Genomic DNA, 5,950 nt, shown 5'->3' with positions numbered 1-5,950 from the left:
AGACTGAAAGGTCCCAGGTTCGATTCCAGTTAAGGACATGTACCTTGGTTGTGGGCACATTCCCAGTGGGAGGTATGCAAGAGGCAGCTGATAGATGTTTCTCTCTCATCGATGTTTCTAACTCTCTATCCCTCTCTTCCTCTCTGTAAAAAAATCAACAAAATATGTTTTTAAAAAAACACACAGAAATTTTTTTAAAAAAGGGATTTTAATCTCCTCTCCCAAAAGTAAGTGCTCTGCTGGTTTCCAGAACCTCAATTACAGGAGGAATGACTGGTTGTGGAAAGGAGTCCACAGATGCAGCAGTGCTACAGGCAACAGTCACATGCGCTTCCCTCACTGGGCTGTGAGCTGACAAACTGAAAATAGACGCTGAAGGGAGATCATTGTGACTATCATGTTTCGAACAAACCAGTGCACCAGATGTCATCCGACAGGATCCACATACCATCTACAGTGTCAGGCACTTATAAAAATACTTCTCTTGGAAGAGGTCACCAATAGAGACTCTGCAGCTAAGGACAGAAAAAAAAGAGGTAAAACTAATCAATATTCTTTACTGAGATTCAAAAAGGGCTTCTATTTGTTTCTTTCAAAAGATAAAGAAGCTTCCATAAATCATGCATGGAATTGTTGGCAAGGACTCAAAATTGGCTGGTGAAGGAAACACCTACAAAACTTATAAAAAATAAACTCTGAGAGAAACAATGGTAGATTGGAGCAATTGTAGGAAGATTTTTAACCGAAACTCTAATCCCATGAATAATACCCATACCAGGCATGCAAGAACTAGGCTCATTCTTTCCATGCCTTTCTCACTGTTGCCCTTTAGAGTTCCTCTCAGTCTGGAGCGAGCTAAGTCCACATCTGATTGTACTGTGTCTTGGCACCAGACCTCATGCTGATATGGCTACAAAGAAGCTGGCAATTTACTCAGAAGATGGGATTTTAGTTTTAAGATTGTTTTTCTTTGAAAGTGGGAAGAAATAATAGCATGTTATTTGCTGATCGAAGGGATCTGTTGGTAAGAAACAAGAGAGAAAGCGGTACATTGGTCACCAAGAGGACAGGAAGTGTAGCGCACCATGCAAACCTTGATCTTACCTAGGACACAGAGTTCTGATCAAGAGTAAGCTTCCTCTAGCCAGGCGTCCTCGTGGGAGTGACATCGTCTTTAAACTCTGCGTGGCCATCCCTGACGCACCGCCGTGATAAGCAATTGATCTATTCCCTAGCTTTAAATTTTCCCATGATGCCTGGGAAGACAGGGAGACCTGGAAGTCCAACTACTTCCTTAAGATCATCCACCTTCCGGATGATTATCCCAAAGGCTTCATTGTGGGAGCAGCCAATGTGGGCTCCAAGCAGAGGCAGCAGATCCGCATGTCCCTCCGCGGGAAGGCTGTGGTGCTGATGGGCAAGAACTCCATGATGAGCAAGACCATCCAAGGACACCTGGAAAACAGCCCAGCTCCGGAGAACCTGTGGCCTGATATCCAGGGGAATGTGGGCTTTGTGTTCACCAAGGAGGACCTCACTGAGATCAGTGACATGCTGCTGGCCGATCAGGTGCCAGCTGCTGCCTGTGCTGGTGCCATGGCCCCGTGTGAAGTCACTGTGCCAGCCCAGAACACTGGTCTGGGGGCAGAGAAGACCTCCTTCTTCCAGGCTCTAGGCATCACCACTAACATCTCCAAGGGCTCCATTGAAGTCCTGAGTGATGCACAGCTGGTTGAGACTGGAGACAAAGTGGGAGCCAGCGCAGCCACACAGCTGCACATGCTGAATATCTCCCCCTTCTCCTCTGGGCTGATCGTCCAGCAGGTGTTTGACAACGGCAGAATCTACAACCCGGAAGTGCTTGACATCACAGAGGAAACTGCATTCCCGCTTCCTGGAGGTTGTCCTCAATGTTGCCAGCGTATGCCTTCACATTGGTTACCCAACTGTTGCATCAGTATCCCATTCTATCATCAATGGGTACAAGCAAGTTCTGCCTTTGTCTGTGGGGACTGATGACACCTTCCCACTTGCTGAAAAGGTCAAGGCCTTCATGACTGACCCATCTGCTTTTGTGGCTGCCACCACTGCTGCTCCTGCTGCTGCTGCAGCCCCAGCCAAGGTTGAAGCAAAGGAAGAGTCGGACGAGGATATGGGATTTGGTCTCTTTGATTAATTACCAAAAAGCAACCAGCTCAGCCAACTCTATTTGAGAAACAAGGAAATAAAGCTTCTCTTAAAAAAAAAAAAAGAGTAGCAGGGGAGAGAATCTATAATAATAAAAGCATAATATGCTAATTAGACTGGACGACCTTCCAGAGGGAGCCAGGGCTTCGAGGGATGGCCATGTCCAAGGTGCCGGAAGGAAGCCAGTGCTGGCAGCCGGGGGAAGGAAGTCCTACTCTTGCACCAATTTCATACGTCGGGCCTCTAGTATACTATAAAGCCACGAATACATGTTTGCATCCTATTTTTCAATGTCCTATTAAGAAACAAGGCCAGATGAAAGTGAGGATGGGAGTTGTGGTTTTGGAGGTTTAAAGAAAGAGAAAAAGGTTGAAATATCCTAGGAAAATAAGTGAAAGCCAGTGTGGGAAAGGTAACTGTATAATTATCACATAGTGCATAGGACCTCCTAATAGGATTAACCTTCATTTTATAGCAATTTTTTAAAAAATTATAAAGTGGTATTTTTCTTATGCTATGGTAAGCTGTGCAGGTCCATGTGGCAAGGAGATGACAAGTTAGAATCCAGATTGCCTTCCCAGGTAATTACAACACAATGAGAAAACAGAGAGAAGATTCAATAATAAGTCAGTGTACTAGAGGTATTCATCTGAAAAACACATAGGTGATGGTGGGGATAGTAAAACATGGATTGGTTCAAATTGAGATTCTGAAGGTTTTTAATTAGTGATTAGTGATGTGGCCAGAATCTGGGTTATAATCATGGTGTTGAGTGGTTGGAGGAAGAGTGAAGACAAATCACTGGGGAAAAGAAGGTGAGGAATTGAAGGGTCAGGGAAGTGGAAGGATCATCTATGTGGATCTGAAAACACAAGGAGCAACGACAAAGGTGGTATTGAAGAGAGTGACCACAAACCAAGGGCAAATAAATAAAACAATATAGTCCCTGTCTCTGGAATCAGTTGATAACCATCACATGGAAAGGTACTGTCCTTAATTGAACAGCCAAAGAGTGTGGGAGCATGTGAGATTAGATAGACAAAAGCTTACTTTCATAGGTAGAGTCTCATGTGTTATCCAGACTTTGGTGGATTCAACTTATCAGGTGTTTCATTACAAACTAAATTTTCAGCTGAATACAGGATGATAGGACTTCAGACATATACTAGTTTATAATAGCCAAATTTAAAAGGTATTGATAAGTAAACCACAATGGCACATAGTTATATCAGGAACATACATAGGCAGATGCAAGGACACGGTATTTGCATAGACCACTTTTTTCTGGGAGGTAGATACTGCAAACAGAATTAAAGCCTTTTGTAGTTTTGCAGGCAGTTTTATGAAAAGGATACCACATATATGATAAAGTGTAGATCCCAGTTTACTTGCACATTATTGGTGGATTGTTGTGTCTGGTTGGCTTAGGCATTTGTACTATGGAACAGGAAAGAAGACAAGGGTAAGATATTTCAAAGCTTTAAATTCAAACCTAATGCATGTGTCAGAAACAAACAGCCTTTGTTGAAGCAAGGGTTCAGAGGCCAGCATTATCTGGAGGGCATGCTGCATCTTTTTCCCGTAATCCAACCCTCGTATCCTGGAACTCTCACTTCTCAACAAAGCATCTCCAGAATTTTGCCCATAATAATCTCTCTTCCTTTTCTAAGTGCCTATTGTGTTTACTCTCTTTACCACACATGCAGATAGGACATGAGAGACAAATAATAAGTTTATGCGTTTTCTATGGCATTGCCTGGGTGGAGTAAATGCTCATGTTCTGGTATAGTATGCCAAGTTCAGTTACTCCATTAGATATACATTGCCCCTATAGCCTAGATTTTTCTCTGAAAGTGCTAATTATATTTCAGCTTAATGATTATTTAACAGGGGTTTGTGGTTTGTCTCTTTGTTGAAAGATGGTTACTACCTCAGTTTGGTGAGTAGATCGCTGGTCCCAGGGAGGACTGCCAAATGAGACTCCAAGCAGCTCACAGTCACCTCATTTGCATAGTGCTTCATTAACACCAGCAATGTAAAAAGAAGCACAACGTCAAAGGCTTTTCCAGGTTTCTTTTCTTAGCTCAGGTAATAGAATGCTAAATGTTACAGAATGACAGATTGGCTGACAACTCCACTCTGCCCATACTATCTACCCTAGTTCTGCTGGTCCTGTTTGGATTAAAGAGCTAACAGACCTGCCAGAATCTCACAGATTGTTCCAGAAGGAAATTGACCCTCCTGGGAAATAGAAAGGAATGAGAGATTTATTTTAATTAATATGCCATTCCTATAATTGGTTTGAAAATAAATATGTTTATTCTGCCAAATAATACATTTCAAAAATCCTTAGTATCAGTTACAACAAATATCTATAATTGCTACCTTTCCTCCTCACTAAAGAAATCTACAATTTTAAATATTCCTAAATGTCTGAGGATGCTTGTTAAACAGAAGTTGGGAAGGTAATATACAAACTGCTAATTAGTTATAAATGCATTATTTATGTATGCCTAAAATAATATTTAAATAACCCTTATGTTAACAATGTTGTAGAATTAAATTTTAATTGGATATGGTCTCATTGTTTTTGAGATGCAGTGAAGTTTATTTTTTATTTATACATATTGCACTTTTTTAAATATGGAAATACAGAAATATCTATCCGCCAAAGTTTATTTGCTTAAGAATATGGTCCATAATCAACCCCACTCTACTTGCATCAAAGATTTATACATGAATGCATGTGTATGCCTTGATTTCTCCAGAAAGCATATATTCAAAATTATATTCAGACTAGAAACCTGGGGCACAAAAATTTGTGCACTCGGGGGGGTCCCTCACCCTGGCCTATGCCCTCTTGCAGTCTGGGACCCCTTGAAGGATATCCATCTGCTGGCTTAGGCCCGTGCCCTGGGGGATTGGGCCCAAGCTCGCAGTAAGACATTCCTCTGGCATCCTGGCAGCCCTCGGGGGGTGTCCACTTACCAGCAGGGAGGAGACTTAAGTTGCAGTTGGACATCCTTAGTGCTGCTGAGGAGGCGGGAGAGGCTCCCGCCACCACCGCTGTGCTGGCAGCCATCAGCCTGGCTTGTGGCTGAGCAGAGCTCCCCCTGTGGGAGCACACTGACCACCAGGGGACAGCTCCTGCATTGAGCATCTGCCCCCTGGTGGTCACTGTGTGTCAAGTGACCAGTCATTCCCAGTCATTCTGCTGTTAGGGTCAATTTGCATATTACCCTTTTATTATATAGGATTTCCTTCGGTACTCTGCCAGATGTCAAAAATTCAAGGACATTTCTCAGATGTATTTACATGCAGTAGCGAATGTTAAAGGTATATACATATCAGCATACTTTCTTTCATCTTTCCCAATCCAGCTGTAATTTTATAAGAATAGAATTGATCTTACATCCTATAAGTAATGAAGACAATACAGAATCTATTTAAACTCTTGAAAAGAAAAATGATGATGAAGTCCAATCAACTAAGGGAACAATCAAAGTGAAGAATAGAGAAAATGAGAATCCATTCTAAAATGAACAAAGACCCACTAATGCTTAGAACTAAGGCAGAACTTTGGCAGATATAGTAATATTTTATATTTTGATTATAGTGAAGGTTATAGAGATGTATGTATTTGTCAAAAATATAAAACTGTACATGTAAAATTGATAAAATTTGTTTTGTATAAATTATTTGTCAAGAATGATAATATTTTAAAGAAATGGTTATTATTCTCTTTCTTTTAAAAATGTTTTTA

At 41.5% G+C, this 5,950-nt stretch overlaps 1 pseudogene; it reads left to right on the top strand.

Moving 5' to 3' along the window:
• Nucleotides 1–397: 397 nt before the first annotated feature.
• Nucleotides 398–2,251, top strand: LOC102756096 (annotated as a pseudogene).
• The last annotated feature ends 3,699 nt before the right edge of the window (nucleotides 2,252–5,950 follow it).

The sequence above is a fragment of the Myotis davidii genome, unplaced genomic scaffold (assembly GCF_000327345.1).
Source record: "Myotis davidii unplaced genomic scaffold, ASM32734v1 scaffold3695, whole genome shotgun sequence".
NCBI lineage: Eukaryota > Metazoa > Chordata > Mammalia > Chiroptera > Vespertilionidae > Myotis > Myotis davidii.
This window is presented reverse-complemented; position numbering and strand designations above follow the sequence as displayed.